A 25,490-nucleotide genomic window follows, 5' to 3' on the forward strand; every position below is an offset into this window, starting at 1 on the left:
CTTCTGACTGTCTCTTCAGTACCCTCCCTGATCAGGCCCAGCCCCTCTCTCTGACTTGTTTTTCTGCACCTTCTGACTTGCACTTTTTCTAGCAACACTGAATTGCTGTCTATCCCCTTGTCCACAAAAGGCTGCATTCTAGTTCTGTGTCTGGGCTGACATGGCTCCCACTGCTTGCAATGCCTTTCTCCCTTTTATCTGGCTATCTCAGATGGAGGACATCGCCTCCAGGAAGTTTTCCCTGATCCTCCTCTCTCTCCAACTGGGTTCCACATCCTTCCCTGGTGGCTGTCTTGTCCTTGATGTGGCAGGCCTTTGTACTTGCTATTCCACATCCTTCCCTGGTGGTTATCTTGTCCTGATGTGGCAGGTCTTTGCACTTGCTATATACGCCTCCCACACTAGACCATGAACTCCTTGGAGTCAGGAAATGCTGCTTCTTGTTCACTTTTGTTTCCTGTGTGACTGATATGGTGCCTGGCAGTCTTGGGCACGTTCTAAATGAATGCAGAATGAACAGACAGTGTGTCTCTTGGAGAAACTAGATGAAAGAGACTAGTGTGCATCCCTGAGGTGGGAAAGAACATCCCTGGCAACATGGATTTCACTCCAGGGCTCAGAAGGTGAAACAGCCCACGGGGCTCAGGGATGGGGGAAGAGGAGAGAGCAGAATTGGCCTGGGGGAAGCCCAGAGTCAGAGGACAGGTTATAGAGTATCCATAGCCCCTGCACCTCGACACTCTGCCTTGGGTTTACACATGGCCAAAGCAGAGGGGAAATGAAATGGCTATTTGCTTACTCAACAAACCCACGTGAGCATCTACTCATGAGGCAGGTAGGGCCAGGTGTGGGAGGACACAGCAGTGAACAACAAAGTCCTGTCTCAGCTCTCTTTGGGCTAACCAGCTGGTGGGGAAACAGAAAACATGAGAGCAAGCACGGAAATCTCTCCTGACAAGTGGTAGTAAGAACCATGATGCAAGAAGCAGGATGCAGAGAGAGAAAATAGCAGGCGGGGAGGGAAGGTCTCTCTGAGGATGTGGTTTTGAGCTGAAGTTGAGCAGGACAGGAAGGAGAGGGAGGAGGAGCAGCCCAGGACACAGCACGGAGGGCCAGCACTTCCAGAAACTTAGGAGCCTGTTTCAGACTCAAAACTGGTACTGGAGGCATCACAAAACCCAATTTCACAGCGTACTACAGAGGCCTAGCAACAAAACCAGCACGCTGATGGCATCAAAACAGACACATCGACCATGGGATAGAAGACAGAGAAACAAACCCACACAGTTACAGTCACCTGATTCTGAAAGAAGTGCTAAAAACACACGTTAGAGAAAAGCAGCCTCTTTTGCAAATGATGCTGGGAAAACTAGGCATCCATATGTAGAAGAAAGAAACGAGATCCCTGTCTCTCACCTGCACAAAACTCAATCCAAAAGGGATCAAAGACCTCAGTATAAGACCCCAAACTTTGAAACCGCTAGAAGAAAAACTAGGGGAAACAATTTAAGATACAAGCACAGGCAACTGCTTCCTGAATAGAACCCTGTGGCTCAGGAAATAATAGCAAGAGTTGGTAAATGGGACATTCAAAAAGTTTCTGCACAGCAAAGGAAATAATTAACAGGGTGAAGAGAGAACCTACAGAGTGGAGAAAATCATTTCCTGTTACTCTTCCAACAGAAGATTAAAACCCAGAACATATAAAGAGCACACAGGGCTGGGGGTTGTGGCTCAGTGGTAGAGAGCTGGCCTAGCACGTGCCAGGCCCTGAGTTCAACCCTCAGCACCACATAAAAATAAATAAATTAAATAAAGGTATTGTGCCCATCTACAACTAAAAAAATAAATATAAAAAAAGAACACACACAAAACAACCCCAAATCCCAACCCATTCCATAAATGAGCAAATGAAATGAAAAGACAAAGTGGCAAATAATTATATGAAAAAAATGTTCAACAACTTCAGCCATCAGGGAAATATAAATCAAAACAACAGTGAGCTTCTGCCTCATCCTGGTCAGAACAGAAAGCAAGAATACAATTAACAAGCCAGGCCTGGTGGCACTCGTCTGTAATCTCAATGACTCAAGAGGCTGAGGCAGGAAAATCATAAGTTGGAGATCAGCCTCAGCAACTTAGTGAGACCCTTTTCAACTCGGCAAAAGCCTATCTCAAACTAAAATGTAAAAAGGGCCAGGGATGTGGTTCAGTGGTGAAGTGCCCCTAGGTTCAATCCCTAGTATTAATTAATTAATTAATTAATAAGTTAATAATGCTGGTGAGAACATAGGCAGGCAAGGAACTCATACTCTTCACGGGAATGTAAATTAATACAACTAGTATGGAAATCAATATGGAGGTTCCCCAAAAGACTAGGAATGGAACCACCATATGACCCAGCTATACCACTCCTCAGTATTTATCCAAAAGAATTCTAGACAGGGTACTTCAGAGGTATCTGCATACCCACATTTTTCATGGTATGATTCACAATAGCCAAGTTATGGAGTCAGCTTAGGTGCTCATCCATGAATGAATGGATAAAGAAAATGTGTCATTTATACTCAGGGGCATTTTATTCTGCCATAAAGATGAAAGAAACTATGTCATTTGCAGGAAAATAGGTAGAACTAGAGATCATGATGTTAAGTGAAATAAGTCAGACTCAGACAGGTATTTCAAGTTTTTTTCTCATATATGGAAGCTAGAAGAAGAAAAAACAGACATCATTAAGGTAGATCAAGGAAGAATATAGTATAGGGGAAGGGGAGAGGGGAGTGGGGAGGTAAACCAGTGGGTTTATGTTGTATGTATGTGTGATGTGCCTCAAAGAAAGCCCTGATGCTGTGTAATTAGTCTGTACCAATAAAAAATAAATCACATATTTAAAAAAAAAAAAAAAAACAGGCTTACATCAGGGACCAGGCTTAGATTCTGCTCCAAGTTCCACAGCCAGGAAGCATTATAGAGAGGAGCCATGTGGTGTGGTGCCTATAAGCTGCTGGGGTCAGGGTCAGGACAAGCCTGGGAAGGAGCAGGGGAAGAAGGGGGAACAGCCAGGGTTGTCTGGGGGTAGTGGTAAGTTGTTTAATCTTAGGAAATATTTTCATTTATCCCGTTTTACAGCAGAGGAAATGTCATCAGAGCTGGAGGACCTACATCTGCCCCTTTCCTCAGTGGGAACTTAAACATCTATTGCTGCTTCCAAAGCTCCTAGGCTCCCATGACAAAGAGTAAAGAGGAAGATAATATCCCTTCATCTTTGGAGGGTGGGAATTCTCACCCACTGCAAATGGGGATGCAAACGGGGAGTCTTTCCAAAAGAAAACCCCGTGCCTTAGAGATGCATCTCCTCACAGAGTTTTAGTTTCAGGAATTGTGAAAAATACAGCATCTACCAAGCAAAGATATTTAACCAAGTCTTGATTATTGGTGTTTGTAAAAGTGAAATAGGGCATTGGTAGAAAGACTTCAGCCCTCTGCAGTTAATATAGTGATGATAATCTGTCCACAGGGAAAGTTTCTGCACTATAATTTCTATAAAGTATTTATATATAGAGAAAAAATTCTAGAAGAATCTCTGCCAAAATATAAAGAGTGGCTACCTATGAAAAATGGCACATTTGGAGCTTTTTGTTGTTGCTATTTTTTTTTTAATCTACAGCATCTAATTTGTTAAATTCAAAATGTGAATTTTTTTTATTGGCGTATAACATGAATACGAAATGGGCACTCACCTGCTCATGACTTGATGAGTGATCATAAATTGAACACATCCAGGAAACTAACAAATGGATCAAGAACCGGGACATTATCAGGCTCCTAAAAGCCTCCTTCATAGAATCATTTAGAACCTACTGTATTTTTTTACTTCCTTCACTAAAGACTATGTTTGCATGATTTTTTAAAAATGGCTGCATTTGATTGTAGTGAATTGATCAATTGTTCTAAGAATGTTTATACCTTATCTTTTATAAACATGACACCATGTGGAATCTGTGATGATCATTAGTATTCTGGTCACTTTACAGAGCACTATAACCCAGGACACTTCTCGGAAATTTCAGAAGAAATTAAGCAAGTTGGTAGAGAAAACATACCACCTCAAGTATTTCCTGAAGCCCTCGTACAAGTCTCCTTGTCTTACGGATGAGAGTCAAGAGATGATGAAGTGTAAGAGCCGTGTCGAGAACTTACTACCAACTCTCCTTCCCCATACCCGCTTCCCTTCTGGGGAGAGTCCTTTTCTGTTAACTTTAGAAAAAACACACAATGTTTCACAAGATGAAACTCCATTCCTGTGGGTCTAGGCAGCCAAGAAGTGCCGGTTTCTTATAAATTTGAAGGACAAAATCCGCAGATGAGGCAGACCAAGACATGTGAGCATAATGATAAAATTTATTGAAAAGCAGGAGCATAACTTTTGCAATGCAAGTGAGAATAAGGGAATTTCACCCTCAGAAAATGCTAGTCTAGGGGATGATATAGCACTTGGGTCACTGCCATTGGTTCAAACTTATGCTAGTTAGAGTTTGGACACGCACTAATACTGTGGGTAAACTCTGGAGTCCCAACTTCCACTCAACTTGCCCACGTCCATTTCATCAGGGCAGATCAGAGGGGGAGTGGGAGGTGGTGGATGTGGCTGCAGCGCTGTGGGGAACCGGCTTCTACAGCAAGCATCAGTCCCATGCCCAGACCTGGCTGTGGCAGGGGGAGGTGGATGCCTTGGCTGGCCTGGGCACTGGCTTGTGGTGCCTGCATGGTGGGCTCCACATGGCCGCAGGTCATGCCTGCCTCTAGTGCTTTGACACCCACCCCCAGGCTGCCACTCCACGTTCTGCCACTCCACATTCCACCACTCTGTGGGCCCCGGAGCCTTGTCATTCTAACCTGTGAATCTGTCACTGCACAGAGACCCTGGGGAGGTCAGGCTCTGCTTTCCCTGATCACCTTTCAGGAGTGCCTCAACTGGAGGGTCTATTTTGTCCTTCTCGAGAACAGTATTTGCCCATCAAACATTAGCAGACAGGCATGTTTATTTTCCCAGAGACGTGGGGCAGATACTTCCTGTTCTCACCTGCCCTGCTTACTGGACCAGCCACGGGAACAGGTCAGACTTTGCTCAGGTCCCAGGCCTTCCTTCCCTATTGGGCTTCTAGACCTCCTCTTTGAGAGCCTCTGTACCTTTATACTCACAGTGACCTTTAAAAGACACCTTGGGGGAAGATAAACCTTTAAATAAATAGGTGAACATGGTCTTAGAGCTGTCATCCTTCTCGTGACCTTTGGACATTGAGAAATACTTTGGCCTTGGACAGCTCTGGACTGTCCTGTGTCTCAGAGCTGGTCCCATGGGGTGGGGCTGAGATCTGGGAACACAACTTGAGTGCTGAGTAAATATAGTGCTTTCTGGACTTCCGGTGGGAATTCCAGCACTTAGAATATGTCGATGGTATCAATATTATCCTCCTTACAAAAACTAGCTGAGCCAAGGACTCCTGCTCTGTCCTAGGCTGTGGCAGACTGGCCACAGGCAGAGGTCTTCATATGGCCTTAGGCTCAGAGAACCTTGGAGCCAGTGGCTCATGGATACATGGATGATGCACAGTTCATGGAGGGTCCAGTGAATGGGGCAGTATGGAGGGCTCCAAGCACAGAGCAGAGGACAGGGATGTACCAACCAAAGTGCAACCAGAAAGCTCTGTGTCCAGCTCTGCCTGGGAGCAGGTGCACTATAGGGCTCAACTGCAAGTCCACTGCACTTACTATCTGGAGCACCACTGGAACAGTGGTGGACAGAGGTGGACAGTGGTGGACAGTGGCTGGAGTCTGCTTTCATCCTTAGACATTCAGTACGGAGCAGTCACACTCCCTTCCCTGCACACACTCCTTTTGTAAAACTTAGGTATTAAAAGCGTTTACATTGTTGTGGAACTATCAACACTATCTGATTCCGGAGTTTTTCATCTTTCCAAGCAGAAACTCTGCCCCCAGAAGACTACAACTCCCGATTCCCCATCCTCCACCCCTGGCTATGACCGTTCTACTTTCTGTCTCCGTGACTTGACTGCCCTGGGTATCTCCCGTAAGTGGGATCATACAATATTTGGCTTTGTGACTGACTTTGTGTTACTTCACTGGGTCTAAATGTCTTCAAAATGCATCCCTGTTGTAGCACGTGCCAGAATATCTTTCCTATTAAAGTTAATATTCCATCGTATGGTTTATCACATTTTGTTTACCTATTCATACATCAATGGACACTTGGATGCCTCTACCTCTTAACTATTGTGAATAATGCTGATAGGAACATTAGCATTCGAAGAGCTGTTTGAGACCCTGCTGTCAATTCTCTGGGTTCTATACCCAGAAGTGTAATTACTGGCTCATATGGTAATTCTGTTTCACTTTAAGGGTCCTTCCTTTTGTAGCAAAAAAAAAAAAAAAAAGGATTCTGGGAGGTGAGACTAGGTGGAGAGGAGAGATGGTAAGAATCAAGGGTCCTTAACGCAGAAGAAGCACTTCAAGGACTCAGGACTAGTAGACCAGCTGGTGAAGGTGGACCAAGACAATGAAGATTTGGGGTAGACAACATGAGTAAGCTGAAGAACTTATGTAGCAAGACAATGTGTGTGAGAGAGAGAGAGAGAGAGAGAGACAGCCAGAGAACATGTTGAATTTCCATGAACTCCCTGAAGACACTTTAGCTAGCCTGAAAGTCTCACAAATCAAAAAAGTCCAGCTCCGCATGGACAAAATCATCAGAGAGAATGGGAACCTTGTGCACCCCTCTGTACCCATCAGTAGTGACGAGAATACAGACAACAAAGTAGAGAGGTGTCGGGGTGATTTTGCCATCAGGAAGAAATATCCCGATGCGGACCTGGTGGTGATGGTAGATGGCTTTGAAGGAGAAAGGGGGGCCATGGTGGCTGGGAGTTTAGCTACTTCCTGAAGGTCCTGGTTTTCCTGGAACAGGCACTCATCCAGTGTGTCCCCATATGTTGGGAAGTCGGGGCCACACTCCTTTTTACACCCCCTTTCTGGTGAGGGAGGAAGTCATGCAGGAGGTGGCACAGCTCAGCCAGTTTATGAAGAGCTTCATAAGGCAATGGGAAAGGTACTGAGAAGCCCGATGACAACCCCTATGGTGAGAAATACCTCATTGCCACCTCAGAGAAGCCCATTGTGCTCTCCACCAGGGTAAGTGGCTGTGGCTAGAGGATCTGCCCATCAAGTATGCTGGCCTGTCCACCTGCTTTCACCAGGAGGTTGGCTCCCATGGCTGTGACACCCGCAGGATCTTTCGAGTCCATCAGTTTGAGAAGACTGGACAGTTTGTGTACCTGCCACCCCATCATAACAAGTCATGGAAGATATTTGAAGAGATGATTGCCAAGGCAGAAGAGGTCTACAGTCTCTGGGGGACCCCTTATGTGAATATCGTCTCAGAGTCTTGGAAACAAGCTGCCAGTAAGATGCTTGACCTGGAGCCTGTTTCCAGGCTCCAGAGCCTTCTAAGGGTTAGTCTCTTGTATTAATTAGATCATCAGGCTCACCAGCTCCAAATCAGATACAGGCTGACCAAGAAGATGATGGATAAGGTGAAGTTTGTCCATAGGCTCAACACTATGATGTGCACTACCACCCGTACCCTCTGCACCATCCTGGAGAACCACCAGACAGAGCAGGGCATCGTCATGCTGGAGAAATGAAAGGAGTTCATGCAGCCAGGACTCCTGAAAACTGATCCCTTTGGGAAGCCTGCATCCATTGACCAGGAACCTTCAAAGAAGCAGAAGAAGCAACACGAAGACAGCAAAAAGAAAGTGGCAGCAAGAGATGTCACCCTGGAAAGCTGCTGCCGACCATGGAAGTCACTGATGCCTGAACACTCCTTCCTCCCAGCTCGCTGGGCTTCATTGCTGTCAGCTGGGACCTCAGAGCTTGCGCAGGAGCAGGGAGGCCAAGCATCCGCTCAGGGCGCAGTCCCATCTGACTGCACAGCTACACGGCAAACTGTCTGCTATGTACAGCGCAGGCACCCTGTTACCCTGTCCCTTCACCTGGGCACAGAGTCTATCACTGATGACTGGTAACTTGCTGCAGAGGTGAAGAAAGGATTCCTTAGACACTCTTTAGAACCTCAAGGTTGGCAGGGCCAAGATCGGAAACCTACTCTAGCACGGCTACCCTCTGACACCTGCAGCCCCCTGTCTGTGCTGGTACCATGAGGCTTTCCCCCCAGGGCTGGAACATCCTGCAGGGAAGTCTCCCAGTGCCAGTGCCATAGCTGTGGTCACACGGAAACCAGATCCCACTGCCAGGTGGCAGCCCTCTGATCTTTCTTCATCATCGCCATCTTTTTATCTTCTGGAGAAAGTTTCATGCTTTTTAAAAGTCTTTCCTCTTGTGGCAGTTTGAAGACTCCTTGTCCTGGGCACTCCTTCCCCAAGTGAGAGTATTTCAGTACAGTTCTTGGACTGGGACCCAAGCTGCGTGAAGTGCCCCACAGAGTCCAAGCAACATGGCTGAGAGAGTCCTTCACCTCCTTTATTCTAGACAGTGCTAGCAGCCATTTGAACTGGGGAGGGGACAGACAGGTATGAGTCAAGTCTCCATGACACATCTGGACTTGGTAATGCTGGATAAGTGGACAGTGAGCAGCTTAGTAACCACTGTTGGCAGTGGCAGTGACAGCCCCAAGCAAACCGAGGTTTGTCCCAAGGTCAGACCAGTCAGCCCAGGTGGCTTTTATTTTTGACAGGCACAGAAGGATGGATGAAAGCCTTCAATCTATGAACTATGCTTTCTTATGAAGCTTGCTTTTGACTGAAATCCTGGACATTTCTTCCCACAGGTGTTGTCTCTATTCTTTACTCAACTATTGATGTTTTGGACTTGGTTGGAAGGCCTGCCGTTTTTCTCTACTAAATGTCATTCTTTTACAATCATTCCAAGATTTTTTTAGAGCCAACTAAAACAAACAGCTCATCTCAGGCAATGGGTGATAGTCACCCATTTATATAGGCCTCACTATATTTTTTTTAATCTTAAATTACCCTATTTTTGGAATCTGGATCCACTTTTGGGGGCTACCTTGTATCACACTATGCATCAGAAGAATGTTTAAATGCTGGCAACCTGTAAAAACGCACCGTCTTTGACATGCATCATTTGCATGGTATTTACTAACAAGGGCCTCTGAGTTCATGATAGGGCCAAGAAATATTTTCCTCCAAAAAGCCTTCAAGAAGAAAAAATCGATTCAGTCCATTAGACTGTGGCAGGTGATCTGACAGTGGTGGAATTAAGTGAGGCAGGAAGCACCACCCGAGATGCAAATAACACTTAGAGGTGTGAAGTCACAGGATTTAAACTGCTTCAGGGCTGTGTGGGTGTGTGTGTGTGTGTGTGTGTGTGTGCGCGCGCACATATGTGTGTGTTATAACCTGAAACAGAGCTAACAAACATCTCAAAGTAAAAATGTTTCTTTTCACTCTCTCTCCTAAAGGCATACATTGACAAGGATTTTATTACCCACAATAGTCAGTCAGTTTTCATGTTGGAAAGACAAAAAGTTCTCTTTCAATTCCTTTGACTCCTAGCTCTCTGTTGGACATGTGTCCCTGAGTTAAACTGGAGCTGGTGCAAGGATGATAAATACAGTCAAACCCACATTCGTCTCACTAACAGCACATGGAGGAATCCACAGACCCAGCTCAAACAGTGATTGACAGGAGTGGCAATAATTATTTATCGAAAATTATCTGTTGCGGGCCCAACACCTACATGGCACGCAGTATGCTAGAACACATTTACAAGTATTTATTGAGGAACTAATTCAAAAGACTCTGCCAGGTGCTTTAGGGTTGGGCCAGGAGTGGAAATTGAGAACTGTATGTAATGTGGTTGTATCTATTATAAGCATCTACTTTAATAGCCCTTGTTCTAGTCTCCAATGTGATGTTATAATGTGAATCTTTTAAGGTATAATCTGTATCCATAAAATATTTATTTTATGGATACAGAAATTGGTATCAATTTCTAGTGAAGTAGTACCATGGAAGTTCTGAGCAAATACAAATAACACATCATAGTCACTCAACAAATATTTATTGCACATCTATTATGTGGTCTTTATATGCATACATGTAACAACACCCCCACAGACATGGTTGAGTTAGCAGCTAAGAGGATGGACTCAGGAATCAAAGGCCAGATGCCACCATTCAAAAGCAGAGCAATAAGGGGAAGATCTTGGATTCCTTATGTGTGAAATTGGAAAAAAAAATCCACCTGGAAGAATTGTTGTGAGGATTAAATGTGAAAATGTTTATAAAGTACTATCCCAGGATTTGGCATAATTTCTCAATAAAAAGTAGAAATATATTGTCTTATACATGCATGTTATGTATATAAGAATTTGTTAATAGAATAGTAATACAGACATTCATACCATGCATGGAATTAAAATGATGACAGTAATTTATAATTGACATTTTAAAAAGGTGAGGAAAGGGGGGGTAGATGTCAGCACAAAGGGAAGGAAAAACAGCAACACTACAGGTTTGTTGAGTTTACAAGCAGAGGCACGTGGCCCTGCCGGGACTAGACTCAGGCCTCATTCTGGTGGCAGTTTAGTTGTTCTTCCCCCAAGGACTGCAGAATTCTCAAGCAAGAGTAAGGATGATCCTCTCAGGGACAGACATAGGACAGCCTCCTCTGCAGAAGTCAAGGAGCCATGACTCACAGGAGCCACCACGAAATCACTAACTGGAAATCCTTGCTGCAGCCGCACTGCAAAGGAATTGGACTTGATTTGCCAAATTCCCCATGTGATACAAGCATGGCCACCTGCCAATGAGCCAGAGGGAGAGAGGGCCATTTGCCTTCCTGGAAACAGATTTCTGAGCTCCATCACCTCATGAAAAAGCAGTGTAAGGATTTAGAGAACTCTGTCCCAGGGACTCTTGGCATCAAGGACAGCAGGTGTCCTGCCAGAGGGTTTGGTGCATTGGGCTGTGGCAGCTGGGCCCTCCTGAGGTGGGCATTGTGCTCTTGAGGTTCATGAAGACATTGCCTTCACCACTGTGGCTTCCTCTGGTGACATCAGAGAGCACAGCAGCATTTTACTTTGCCAGTGCAGGCTGCCTCCGTTTTCCATGCCCCTGTAATGCCAGGAGAATCATGCTACCCTAAGCCTGCTGAACAGAGGCCAGGATTTAACTGCAGACAAGAGACCCAGCTGGCTACCAGCGTGGAGGACACCAGTTCCACTGCGGCTGAGTGGGAGGCTGCTGATGGGCCTCCAGTGGAGATGCCCATGGAGTGACCACCGAAGGCAAGGGTTCTTTGCTCACCTGAAGAACGTGATCACTGTGCAGGTAGGATTGCCTGTTTCTGAGACTGCCTAGTGCCAGCAGAGAGCATGGGCAGCCCAGGTGGCAGACGAGGTGCTGGCTGAGAGCTTGGGTACCACAGGGAAAGGTGATTACTGATGGATTCCAGGTTGGTGCCCTTGGATGCTGGCTCCTGCAGACTGTTTGCTCGGAGGGGGGCAGCTCTGCAGAGAAATCTGAGGGGAGGGTATCTGAGGAAGGAGAATAAGGGTCCAAAGTGGGGTGAGCTGGAGACCTTCGTTGGAGAGATTCTAGTACCTATTCTTGGGAAAAGAAATTGAGATTATTTTTTGTCTGAGGCTTAATGTAGTTATAAGAACTCACTCAATAAAGGGATGCAGATGGGCTCACTAGGACATTAGGACACAAGGCACATCATACTGAGCATATCCAAGTGTATTTTCTTTCCCACCTTCCAACTCCTCACTGCTAGCCCTCCCGTAATCCTTTGGGCCCCATGGCATTCCTGACCTGAGGACTTCTCAAGACCATCTCTACCCCCTGGGTTGGCACAGATTGGAGTGGAGAATTATGAAGGGCTAGCAAAGCTCATGAATGAGATCCAAGGGAACCAGGACCATGCCCAATTGGGAGGGGTGGAGGACAACCTGGAAGTCAGGGGGTGGGCCATTATGGTAGAAGTGCTGAGGTTCAGGGATTCTGAGCAATCATTCTGCAAGTGTGGCACCTGGAGACTGGGTCAGCTTAGCTGGGGGTGGAGAGGGGACAGGAGTGAATACAAAGGCAACTCTATTTGCTCTGAAGCCAAGCCAGCAGCTGGGGACTCTCTGCCACTCCATAAGCCTGCTCGCAAGGACTCTCGTGTCCTCTGAACACCCCTCTCCATCCCCACATTCCCTTGGCTCCGGTCCTTGTCAAGTCCGTCAGGGCTGGTGCAGGAGTTCCCCGGCCACCGTCTGTGCCTCTAGTCCCTTTCCCTCTGACCCACTCTTCACTCCTCACCAGCATGATCTTTCCAAAATGTAAGCATGGTCATCTCTCCAGTTTCAAGGACTCCAGTGGCTTCTCAGTGTCTACAGAATAAAGCCCAAACTTCTAGCTTTCAAGATCTGCCCCTTGGCCATTACAGGGTCATCTGTGACTTGCCTGCTAGGATGCAGTGCTGGAGTCAGCCGAGTATTGGTGGTTCCCTAACAGGCCCTTGTGGCAAGCTTCTTACTGCCTATGCTCTTGCCTCAGACCCTAATACTCAGTCTCCTCATCTTCCCAAAGCCACCTCCTCTGTGAAGCCTTCCCACATTCCCTCCACAGCAGGGTTCATTGTTCTGCCTCCTAAACTTGTGTGTGTTTACATACGCATAACATAAAGGTTACTCTTTTAACCATTTTTAAGTGTACAACCTAGCAATATTAACTACTTTCACATGGTTGTGTGACAGTCCCCAACATTCATCTCCAGAACTTTTTTATTTTCCTCACTGAAACTATCCCCAGATGCTACCTGCTCACTCCCCTTGTCCCTCAGTCACTAGAATCACCCTGCTACTTTCCATCTCTAAGGTTGTGATTACTCTGAATGAGATTTCATCTACGTGGACTCTTAGAGTAGTTGTCCCTTTGTGACTGGCTTGTGTCACTCAGCACAGTGTCTTCAAGGTTCATCTGTTAATAGCATGTGTCAGGACTTCCTCCCTTCTTAAGGCTGAATAATATCTCATTTATGGGTGGGCCCCATCTTTCTTATCCACTCATCCATCAGCGGACACCTGAGTTGCTTCCATCCCTGGCTGTCATGAATAGTGCTGTTATGAACATGGGGAACAGGTGTCTCTTTGAGAGCCTGCTTTTTTTTCTGTTGGTATCCACCCAGACATGGAGTTGCTGGGCCATGTGGAAATTCTAATTCCTGTTCTCCAACCTCAAAGATAGTCAAAGTCAAGCATGTTACGTTTACATCCTCATTGTGGTTCAGTAGCCTTGCATGAATTCCCTCCGAGGAATTTTGGATAACTTAAGCACAAAGAATGCCCAGCAGAAGATATTTGATTTTTCCCTGCAGTGAAAGTAGGTTTTCCACAGAAGTCGCAAACTGGTTGAAACCTGACAGTGCAAATAGCACTCGAAATCTAAAATTAGACTCTAAGAAGAAACTCTTGAGAAATACAGTTAGTGAGTTTCATAGTCACCACTTTGTTGTGAGCTTGGGAATTTGGAGACAGAAAACCTCATTTGGGGCCCTGCCCTTACTTACAGTAAGTTACTTAAATCTCTAGGCTGATTTCATCATCAGTAAAACACAAAATACCCGTTTACATTCATGGTAAGGAAGGAATCCAAATGAAAGCATTCTGGTAACCTCAAGAAAGGGGATCATCTGAACTGGCGGAAAGACTGGCACCCTGTGGGGTGCTAGGGGACACTTTTAGCTGAGCTGCAAGGCAGCAAACTGGACTCAAGGTCTTCTCTCAAAGGAAGCTACTTGGAATTCCTTGGGATGAATTGTAATAACAATAGCTGGTCATTACCATAGGGAAAAGAAAAACCCTGAAGAGGAAGCAGAAGTCCAGGGATCCATTAAAGTAATAAAGGAAGGTGGAATTGGAAAAAAAACACCTGAGGGGTCAGTTTTATAAAAATAAGGCACAGAAAAGAAAAAAGTTATTGGTAAAAATGGATAGCAAGTCCTGCATGGAGTGTGTGCACCCTAGGTGGGAAGTCTTGGTTAACTTTTAGGATAAGTACTCTAACCTATTTTGCATGTTTGCTTCTGGCTCTGTGTATGCATTAGGTGTGGCAAAGACGTGGTTATGGTCACTAATATGATGTTGGTGACACTTTTACTGAGTAATCAAAAAACTGGCTTTCTTGCCTTAAAAGAACTGACCAGTCAACTTATTTTTAGATCTTCCAACCTCCATGTTTGTCTCCCACGTGTTAAGATGCTGTGCTAATTGGGGCTCACCAGGGAAGGCAGTGGGCAGCAGGCAAGCCTACTGATATTTGTTTTCTTCACATACTGATAAAGTAATACCAAAGGGTATATATTCTCTCCCCTTCATTCCTCTGTCTTTACTCCCTGAACTGAGAGAGTGGTCAGCAAAAAGAAACATGTTTGGAAACAATTACAGAATTCAGGAAATATCACCCATTGAAGGGAAATCTGAGACAGGGAAGGCTTAGTGCTGTCCAGGGGTGGTGGTAGTTAAGAAAAATGAGACTGCAGTTTCTTCAGAAAAATTCAGAGCCATTTTCAGGACTGTCCGTTTATGGCTCTGTATTCCTCTGTTCTAGAGAGATTAGAAACAGAAAAGCAATCAGGATGTAACCATGGTGGCGTTTCTAATGAGAGAGGGAAATGGTGAGTGTGATGGTGTGGAAGGGCTGAGTAAAGTACTTGGAGGGAAATCCTTTTCCCCTCTTCTGTTCCCCTTCAGACTGTCTTCCACAATGTGTTCTAAGGCATCTGGTCTGGGAGTCAGTAAACACAGGTGGTGCCTGTGTGCCCCTGGGCCATGCTGGAGGTGAATGTAGTCTGGCACTCAGCCACTCTTACCATATCCTCCTCTCTATGCAAAAGCAGTCCCCAGTGTCCAAGCAATTTGTCTTATTTTGGAGAGCTAGTGTGTGTCGGCCTTGATGTGTTCCGATTTCAGGAAAACTCCTCAGACCTGAAAGACAACATCCCACGTGCTGACTGTTCCCAGACCACTTCTCAGTATTAAAACGCTGTCACAGGTGAATAGGACACTCACCTAGGTGGCTGCCTGCAATTCAAGAGGACCTCAGTCCTCTGGACAGCCTGAGTCTGGGGTGGTAGATGGCAAGCCCAGGGTTAAAAGCCAAGTTTCCAACAATTAGCAGAGCACTGCTGCCAACAAATGCAGCTCTGTATCCCATCAGGAAACAATTGCTCTCCTATTAGAACTAATGACCAGTCACAGCGGAATTGCAGAAATGGAGCTATAGGTTCTGCCAGAAACAAGCCAGGGTAGGTTATACTGCAGGGTATGAGGTCCTGGGATGGAGCCTTACAGTGCACTTCCTGATCATCTATTGCTTTGATTTGGTGGCCTCAGATTCCTGGTTTATGCTTTGAATGACTGGAGAAGGAACTCGTGCAGTCTGAGCAGCAGAATGAAAAGTACCATGGTTTTCATTCCAGTTTTGAGCATGTTTTTACCAGGGAGAGCAGGTCTGCTGAGTCAATGGCCAGGGAGTGTGGGAGAGCAGAAATCATGTAGAATCCAGGAAAAGCCAGATCAAATAGCAGCTTGCACATGGGCCACAAAATCCACCTCCAGGGCCAGAGCTACTCTGCCACAAGCCCCTCCCTCCCTGTCTGGAGAGGGAGTGGAGTCTGCATTCAGCTGGAGGCTGAGTCCACCTGCTCCTGCACCTGCCTCTGGGAATCATTCTCGGAGCTTGCTGCTTGAAGAATCCTACCTCACTAACACGTGGGAAATGACATGTGATTGTTTTTAAATATGGATAAAAATCCAGAAGCTTATGTTGTTAAATAGGCCTACAAATTTTGGAGTGCCTTGCTTATTTAAGGCCCTTTGCAATCTGCAAGGATGATTTAATATATCTAAACAGAATCAACCGTTTCCCTCAGTTAGATTGCTAGGATCTAGTGACACTCTGTTCCCTTGTCTTCTCTTGTTAACATTTTGGTGATTGGTTTTCCAACCTAATGTCTGCATTGGTTCCAGTATCACTGTGTGTTTAAAACCTCCTTTCTGGGTAGGATCATTGCACTTCGAGAAGGATTATGCAGTTTGTTTTCAATAAGATGACATATCTAATGGTACAAAATTGGAATTTAAATAAAATCTGCCAAAGCATGAGAGGACACATAACCTTGGTTGGCCATGTGACTATAGGTCAGAGAGATTCCTTCGGCTATTTGTATACATCTGTATTGCTATATTCCTCGTTTATTTAAAAAAAAAATTATTGAGCAGTTACTGTCTGGGGCATTTGGGAGCACAAAAAGTCAAAACATGGCACCTACAACTTAATAAACTCAAAGTGTATTTGAGAAGAGAAACAAATTTTAAAAACACACAATAGTAATGTTGTGGGAAGCTGGAGAGATCGGGAGGACACCATGAGGTTGTCTGCCACAGTTACACGAGATGTTCTTTCCCTTTTAATTGATAAAAGAGAAAAAGCACATTTTAATTTAAATACTAACTTATAACACTGAAAGGGAAAGACGGTGCCTTTTGAACAAGTCTCAAGCAAGTCTCATGTAGGTATGGGTTAAGATATGAAAGCAGTTGTGTGGAACAGGACTCCTGGCAGTGACAGCACACCCTGACTTAGGGTACCCTTCCATTCTTGAAAATTAAAGTAGACTCTCCACCAGCCCCTCTGGAGAGTGAGTAACACTGGTTATAGTTATGAAATGCCTAATCAGCATCCTACTAGTTCCCCACAATAGGTCCGAGATCTCTGTTCCTTATCAGTTTGACCTATGCTTTGAGGTTTTTCAATAAGCAATTGACATTTTAAGCAAGATGGAACATAACTTGGTTAAAAATGACCAGGATGACACCTGGGGCAAGGACAGACAGGGGTCATCTTCACTACCCTCCTGCCAGCCTTTCAGCATTCTCACCCTGCCTGGAACCTGGTCTTGACCCTTTCTCCACCACAAAGGGTGCTTCTTGCCAGTCTTTACATGCTGTTCCCTCTCCTAGAATAGTGCTTCTTAAACTTGAATAACATAAACAACACAAATAACACAGGGATCTTGTTAAAATGCTCAGTCTAACTCAGTGAGTCTGGGGCATGGCCTGACACTGTTTCTCACAAACTCCCAGGTAATGAAGCCGCTGCTAGCCAAGGAACAGCTGGGCCCGAACACCCTTCCTTCCCGTCCTGGCCAAACTGCCGGTGATTAGTGGATTCTTTTGTTGTTGTTGTTGTTCTAATTAGTTATACATGACAGTAGAATGCATTTTGACACATCCTACATAAATGAAATATAACTTCTCATTCTTCTGGTTGTACATGATGACACTGGTTGTGTAGTCACATATGCACATAGGGTAATAATATCCAATTCATTCTTGACACATGGACTTTATATGTCTAGGCAATGCACAGATACACACAGAGCAATATAGCAACCATATCAACAACACCAATCAAGCAACAAACCTTAGGAGACGTTGACCTGCCCAAAGCCTTCTGAGTCTTTGGTGTCAAGTCTAGAGTCAGCACTCCAAAGAAGACTTTTCTGACCTGGGATGAGCTTGGATGTCCATCCATGTCACTCCAGAGAATCCTAAGCATGTCACTGCCATCCTCCTCTCTCCCATGGTGATTGCTTAAGCAAGTAAGCCTGTGTGGAGTCCTAGCAGACCTGGAATATCTTGCAACTACCTTTGGATCCCAATGCCTTGAATGTTGCAAGTACACAGGAGATATTCAAATAATTAAAGAAGGTTTAAATAATGGATTGATCTTGCAAACTTACTAGTGGATTCTGGAAGAGTTAGAGACATTTTTAAAATGGTCCCAAAGTGTGTCATACATAAACTGATAGAGAAAATGTAATTGAGCATCTTTTGTTGTTGTTGTGTTTGGTACCAGGGATTGAACTCAGGGGCACTCAACCACTGAGCCACACATCCCCAGCCCTATTTTGTATTTTATTTCGATTCAGGGTCTCACTGCATTGCTTAGCACCTCACTTTTGCTGAGGCTGGCTTTGGTGATCCTCCTGCCTCAGCCTCCCAAGAAGCTGGGATTATAGGCATGTGCCACCATGCTGGGCCATAGTGAGAATCTTTTGTGTAACAGTTTTTGAGTAGGCAGTGGAACACATATATCACCTGTTTCTTACCCTGAACCTCTTAGCCCTGCCTGATTCTTTCCTGATTCTAGTCAGGAGATATGCTGTTGTATAAATCTGTGAACACTTGGACTGTGTTTTCCTGGTTTCCTTCTGCATGAGCTACATGATTTTTAGAGAATCCTGATGATCTGTGATCTGCTCTGATCACCTGGGCGTTGGCTTTATAAACAGGACTAGAGAGGAAACTTGCTTTTCTCATGGCAGTGTTTCTTCATTTCCCTTTACTTCTTAGCCTGACTATTGTGTACAACAGACTTTGTTTGCTCTTCCAAATTGAACAGTGCTTGTAGGTTATAGCTGTAAGTTAATCAGAAACGTGTTGACCGCAGGAATATATCGGGAATTAGGACAGATAAATATTTGCTATTCAAATAAGAAATGCCAAGTAAATACCTAAGCCAAGAATTAAGCTCAACAAAAGACATACCTCCTTTTTAATTCATGACAGTGATGGCAATAGTAATAATGACAAGAATAATGATTGTGTGTACTGAAACATTTGTGGGCATATGTGTAAATTACTAGTGATTCACTTTGGAATGAGATCACAGAACACTTTTTTTTCACTGTTTTAATTATATATTTTTTTATTTGTTCTTAATAGAATACTTTTCATCTTCTACATTATATGTATTTCTAATGTTTAAAATTATTACTATAGTACATATTTCCAATAAGCAGATAAGCAAGTCAGAAATTTAAAAATAAGCAGAAAAACAAGTCAGAAATTTAAAAAGAAAGAAACGCTTTTATGAGAATCTGTGACAGGTTGCCCACAGCAGGTCTTTCCCACATGTGAAAGGAGAATACCGAGTCACTTCGAAGAAGTTTCCACAGCAAAGTAGGAAATTCGGACTGGTTTTTGACACTTCTAGCTGGTTGAAAAGGTCATCTCAAACACTATTTTTTTTATATTTACAAATCTTTTAATTCAATGACATGAGTTTTTGAGGACAGTATAGATGTTTGGGAGGATTTAAAATGCTATTGGTGATTTAGTAGAGAAAATGACGCAAAAGAAGCTTACTAAAATCCAATCTGATAATGTTTACAAAATGTTGCTATCAACTAAATGAAGACACAAATCATTAATTCACCACTTCAATAAAGTTTTGAGGTACCTACTAAAATAACATATGAAAAAGATTTACATATATCCTAATAAAATAAAGCACTCTAAAACTAAATTTTTGGGGGGCGGGTCCCAAGGATTGAACTCAGGGGCACTTGACCACTGAGCCACATCCTCAGTCTTTTTTTGTATTTTATTTAGAGACACAGTCTGAGTTGCTTAGCTCTTTGCTAAGTTGCTGAGGCTGGCTTTGAACTCATGATCCTCCTGCCTCAGTCTCCAAAGCTGCTGGAATTATAGGCATGCACCACCACTCCCAGCTGTCTATAATTTTTTAAATGTAAAAATTACTTGGTCTTTAGTTAAATGTATGATTTTAACTATCTGTATAATTTTTTAAAATACTTTTTTAGTTGTCGATGGACCTTTATTTATTAATATGCGGTGCTGAGAATAGAACCCAGTGCCTCACACATGCTAGGCAAGCGCTTTACCACTGAGCCATGACCCCAGGACCTATCTGTACAATTTGACCATGCTATTGTTACAGAAATTGCAGTCCTATATTCTTTCTACCACTACCCAAATCTATTTCCTTTTTAGCACATGGAAGTAGGCATTTAAGCAGCAGAACTTTATCTCAAGATTATGATTAATTTTACTCTTTGAATAGTTATTTTAATTGTAAACAAAATTTTCTAAATTAATTAAAGCATTCATCCAAATATTTACTGATTGACTACAAAATCTCAGGCACTGTTCTGGTGCTTGGGGTACATCCTAAATAGAACAAAGATTGCTGCCTTGGGAATTCTACAGTCTAAATGGGGATGACAATAAAAATAAGCATAATGAATAGGTAAATTATGTAATATGTTAGAAACTGGTAGATGCTATGAGAGAGATGATGTTTATAGAGTTTTAAGCTACAGGATACCAACTCAGTACCAGATCTCAAGTGACAGGTAGCCTATGTTTTTTAATAAACTTATTTTAGGGGAATTTTTCTCCTGAGGGAAATTCAAGTCCCAGGGCAGAGGCCTGTCCTGCCTATGTTTAAGGGCAGTCCTGAGTGTGGGCCTCCTTGAGAGAGAAAGTAAGAGCACAGAGAGCAAGGAGACAAGGGAGATCTCCTTGTGCCATCTGGAGAAAATGCACCTCACATGGAGGGACCAGGCAATGCAGAGGGGACCTGTTTGGCATGTTTGTTAATAGCATAGAGCCCAGTGCATCTGCAGTGCCTAGAGAGTAGGAAGTGATGAGGGTGTGGGGGCCAGACACTTTGAGCTCTTGAAGATCATTGTGAGGGCTTTGGTTTTTACCTACAGGAAATGGGGAGCAACTGCAGGTTTATGAGCAGAGATGGGACATGATCTGATTTACATATCTGTTCATGGAAAATTTTTAAGAAATTGTAGGGAATAACAAAATGTGAAACTGTGCATATTTACATTAACTGCATATTTTAAGCCTTGATATTATAAGATCATTTTAGAGTCAAATTATAGATAATGTACCTCTTTAGAAATTTTTCCAGTATGTTATATATATGTAGGTAGACTTCCGTCTATATTTTTCCTTCTTTTGCATATTCTCAATTACGATTTTTTTTTGTGCTCATTTAAAACTTTTAACTAAGGGCATTTCCTTTTTGTCTTCTCCTTCTTGTTGCAGCATGGGGGATTGAACCCAAAATTTGTGCATGCTGGGCAAGTGACCTACCATTGAGCTATATCCTCAGCCCTTTTTACTTTTTGTCTTGCTAAGTTGCCCAGGATGGATTCAAACTTGCAATCCTCCTTCCTTAGCCTCCTAAATTGTTGGGATTACAAACATGTACTAACATGCCCAGCCAAAACTAAGTTTTATCTAATATGAATACTTAATATTCTAAGGTGCTCCTGAACAAAATCAGTACTGTAGTCATTTGGTTAAAATGCTTTATGACTCTGCTATACAGAGGAAAGAATAATCACAAATGATTTAACTTTGTATCTTTTACAAATAAAAACACTTCATGGGCCAAATATCATTTGCTTTAATAGAATTGTGATTATCTGTTACTTTCCATTCAAGAGAAACAGAAAGTTACTTGACACTTCTGTTAATTATAAAAAAGACGTTTTAAGATTTAGCTAATGAAAAGTTGATATATAAATGAGAGTAGATTCAGCCCTGGGTTAAATTGTGAAACAGGTCAAGTTTGACTTCCTCTTCCTCTTTGAGTTTACAGGCACCAAAATATCTGCAGTGCCTGGTACAGTACCTAGCACACAGTAGGTTCTTATTATATATTTGTTAAATGAGTGCCCATTTCTTGGAGGTGTCCCTTTTATTAAATTGTTAAAGACTTTGTATGTTGTCCATTTTTGGAGTATTTACACTTTAAAAGACTTCGGGCTGGGAAGTGGGTAACCTCTACCTAAAGATATGAACTGCTAATGGTTAAACATCAGAGTCACAGCGGAGATTTTTTTAAAGTGGGGAAATTTCTAGAGAGCCCCTTTAAACCACATCAATGGACAACTATTTACTTTGCTTGTCACTGGGCCAGCTGTGAGCTGAGGAATTCAGAGTTGCCTTTCCTTTGTAGCCTTTGGACATAATATCTTGAATCATTTCTATTTCCTGATTCCTGTGTGGAAAAAAGTTATCAGAATTGTTGATTCTACGGCAATTTACCAATTTGTAGACTTTTTGCTTACATATTGTATTATTCAGTAGAAGTTGAAAACTACTGAATGATACAAACTGTATCTTTATAGTTCAAACTCTTTTTCACCTCTGACATTCTACAGGCTTGTAACAGTGGCTGCAAAGTGAGGAGGGGTGTCCCTGAAATGGAGAACTGCCCACAGCAGCAGTCTGTCAAGTTCTTGCTGAACCCTGCAGTCTACAATGCAGCTAAAACATCCTGCATTTAACCCGTGGCTTCCATGCTCTGGAGAGACTCCACTAAGACATATTCCACTGATGGTTATCAAAACAAAACATAAGAGCTGGACAAAAATTAAAGTAGTGAAGACAAATGCATTGCAGTAGAGGGAGAGAGACCCCAGTATAGAATTGGGCTCCATTCTGAATACACTAGGAATAAGTGGGAACTTGAGGCAAGGAGAAAGGGGCCCATGGTCAGAAAATTGCTAAGAGGAGAGATCAAGTTAATGAATTCTAGTTGAACCAACCTAGCAAGATTCTAGCTGTAGGCAGGCCAGCATGAACAAGGTGGAGATGAATAATTTTAATTAGATATCAATTAGATTCATGCTAAGCTACCTTGGCAGCATTATGTGCTACAGTTGGAGTTTACAAGGAAGAGAACACATGGATCAAGGAGAAGGTTCAAAGCCTGACTAAAGTTTGGGAAGCAAAGGATCCCTGTCACAAGGTGCACACGGGTGCTGGAACACAAGGGCTGAATTGACAAATACACTTCTGCTCTGAATTAATGCTACTGTGACTTTGCAAGCCTCCCTGCAGTTCTTGAACAAAGCCTAAGGTAACCCCACCACACGGTTTTCCCGCCCCAGAAGAGGCTCGAGATCCCTCGTGGGTAACCCTGCCATCTGTCCGGACCCCTTCCCCTATTCCCTCTAGACCTGCACCCACGAGCCAGGACAGCAGTCCGCTAGACCGAAAAAACGGACGCTGCGAAGGTGCCCAAAGCTGCACAGCCCAGCCGGCTCTCCTGTGTTCTGACACAGCCGCCACTCAAGTGCGAGGAAGTGAGGCGCGGGACACTGCCCCGCCGGGTAGCCCAGCGGCTAGCCCAGGAGCCCGGGAGCCCCGACGGCAGACCCCGCCCCGCGCCGCCAAGCCCCGCCCGCTTGGCCCACTCTCCTCCCTCCCATTGGCTCGGAGGTTCCGCGCGTCACGCTGGCGACCCCGGCGTGCCCTCCCAGCGGGGGCGGGGCTCGGGGAGGGTGAGGCGGGACTGAGCGCGCAGGCGCAGACTAGCGGGTCTGGCCCGGGACGCGGGGAGGAAGGGGTGGTGTGCCCGGTTTCCTGGGTTACCTGCGGGGCGGGGGCGGGGAGTTCGCGGCGGCCGGGCGGCGGCGGCGGTGACTGGGGATTCTCCGGGTGAGGGAGAGCGCGCGGCGGCCCCGGAGCAGGTAAAGGCGGCCGCCGGGAGCCGGCCACGCCGCGGAAGGCTGGGTCGGACCCCAGCGTGGCCTGGAGGGAAGGCGGCGCTCAGCCCGGGCGGGGATCGCGGCCGAGGCGCCGAGGACGCTAGGGACTCGGCCCTCCCGCCGGCCCGGTTTCCTGGGTCCCGGGCTGCTCCTGTTCGGGCCCCGAGACGTGCCCGTGGCGGCCCCGGACACTAACTTTACTTGCCGCAGGCTGGCGGCGGGCTTGTCCCTCGCCGGGTGGCAGCCCGAGCCGCTGTACCCCCGGGCGCGGACGGGCAGGAGTGCCCGGGGCTGACAGCTCCCGCGCGCCGCCCCGCCGCGCCCCGTCCCGCGGCCAGCCCACCTGTCAGTCCCCGGGCGCCTCGGTCCGCTCGTGCCTGACACCCGTTCCAGGCCACAGCCCGGGTCCGGGGCATCACCGGAGCCGTGGCCGAGCGCCGCTTCGCCCTGCCGGCTGTGAGGGAGACTACCCAGGGAGACTCGGTGCCCGTGTGCAGGCCGGCGGGGCAGCGCGGCGGAGGGCAGGAGCCGGAGCTAGGAAACGCTGCCTCGGCCCCGGTCCTTACCGGGTTAAACAAAACAAAACATCCCCATATGCTCAGCAGACCGTGCACACACCCAATGACAGCGCCTGGTAGTTGATGGGTTTGTTTTAAGCGGATAGAAAATTTTAAGGTGTTAAATCTTGTGTTGAATATGCTAGTGTTGAATTTGGGCCAGTGTTTCCTTGAAAATCGAATTCAGCTTGACTTTTCTTTGAGGTTGGTTTAACCGATTGATAGGACAAACTGAATTGAGTTTTTCTTCCTGAATATTCTTGGCTTTTCTGCTCTACTACTTTAAACTTCCACACCCAGAAACCTTATGCTAATAAAGATGTTGACTCTAAGCTTTCATTTTATAGATGTAGTTGATTAATATGGGCAGTCTGAAAGAGCTTTGCAAGTAGCTAGCAACTTGCTTTCTGGTCGCTGTTTGCTATCATCTATATCAATACTGCAAAGATGGGAGGATTTGGAGAAGAGAAGGCATAAGGAAAAATGAGTTATTGTAATTTAATTTGCATTACATACTTATATATTATATAATATATATTATGTATGTATTTAGTAAATATTGTTGAACAGTACAGTGTGCCAGACACTTTTCTAAATGGAGCTTACATTCTAGTCGGGGACCTCAGATAATAAAGGAAGAGTATTGCTGTCAGTTAGTGTTAGGAACTACAGGGAAAAAGCAAGGAAGACAAAAGACAGGAAATGGATTGGGTTGCTATTAGAGGTAGCAAGGAAAGGCCTCCTGGAGAAGATGACTTTTGAATTGGAAGAAAGTGAGGGGTAATTCTTGCCCTCTTTGGGGAAAGGGTGTGAAAACAGGGAAAGGCACTTGCAAAAGCCCTGAGGCAGGAGTTTGAGATTAGAGAGAGCAAAACTAGGAGTCTTAGAATAATGCCAGAGAGGTTAGTGGGATGGGAGATCACACTGAGTAAGACCTGATAGATTTTTTTTTGTAAGGAGGGGAGTCATTCCTTGAATAAAAATGTGTGCAATCATATTTACCCTTAAAAAGGATCACTCTAGGGCAGGGTTGGGCAGGAACAGGCTCAGGGATACCAGACCTGGGACTTGCCATAATCCAGGCCAGAGATGCTGGAGCTTGGATCAGAAGAGAATTAGTGGCAGTGGGGAGAGGTTGTTAATTTATGTATAAATTGAGGGTAGAAATGTAAAGAATACCAGAATTTTTGTCTTTAGAAAGTAGAAAAGTAGGGTAGATACATGAGGGCTACCAGATATGGAGAAAGTGAATTTGAGGACAATACAATTAGACTCAAATGGAGATTATTAGTACTATAGTGACTTTGTATTACAGGAATTTTTATGTTACCTTAACTATTCTAAGGGCATAATATTTTTCACCCACAAACTGCCAGCTTTTATTTCATGCTCATTTTCTTTTTGGTTCTTTTGAAGCAACCTAGTCATTCTTTCCCTTAGTGTAGTTTTGTTTTTGTTTGCTTGAACTCAGGCCATGTGTTTTTAGTTTTAGTA

At 44.7% G+C, this 25,490-nt stretch overlaps 1 protein-coding gene and 1 pseudogene across 1 annotated transcript in view; both read left to right on the forward strand.

Moving 5' to 3' along the window:
• The first annotated feature begins 5,599 nt into the window (after positions 1–5,599).
• Positions 5,600–7,897, forward strand: LOC113199325 (serine--tRNA ligase, cytoplasmic pseudogene; annotated as a pseudogene).
• A 15,468-nt stretch (positions 7,898–23,365) lies between these two features.
• Lyst (lysosomal trafficking regulator) overlaps positions 23,366–25,490 on the forward strand; it is a 157,074-nt gene continuing 154,949 nt past the window's right edge. The window contains exon 1 of the mRNA XM_026413069.2: positions 23,366–23,421. The gene's annotated coding sequence lies outside the window, so the exon portion shown is untranslated. The remainder of the gene's footprint in view (positions 23,422–25,490) is intronic.

Source organism: Urocitellus parryii, chromosome 9 (assembly GCF_045843805.1).
Source record: "Urocitellus parryii isolate mUroPar1 chromosome 9, mUroPar1.hap1, whole genome shotgun sequence".
NCBI lineage: Eukaryota > Metazoa > Chordata > Mammalia > Rodentia > Sciuridae > Urocitellus > Urocitellus parryii.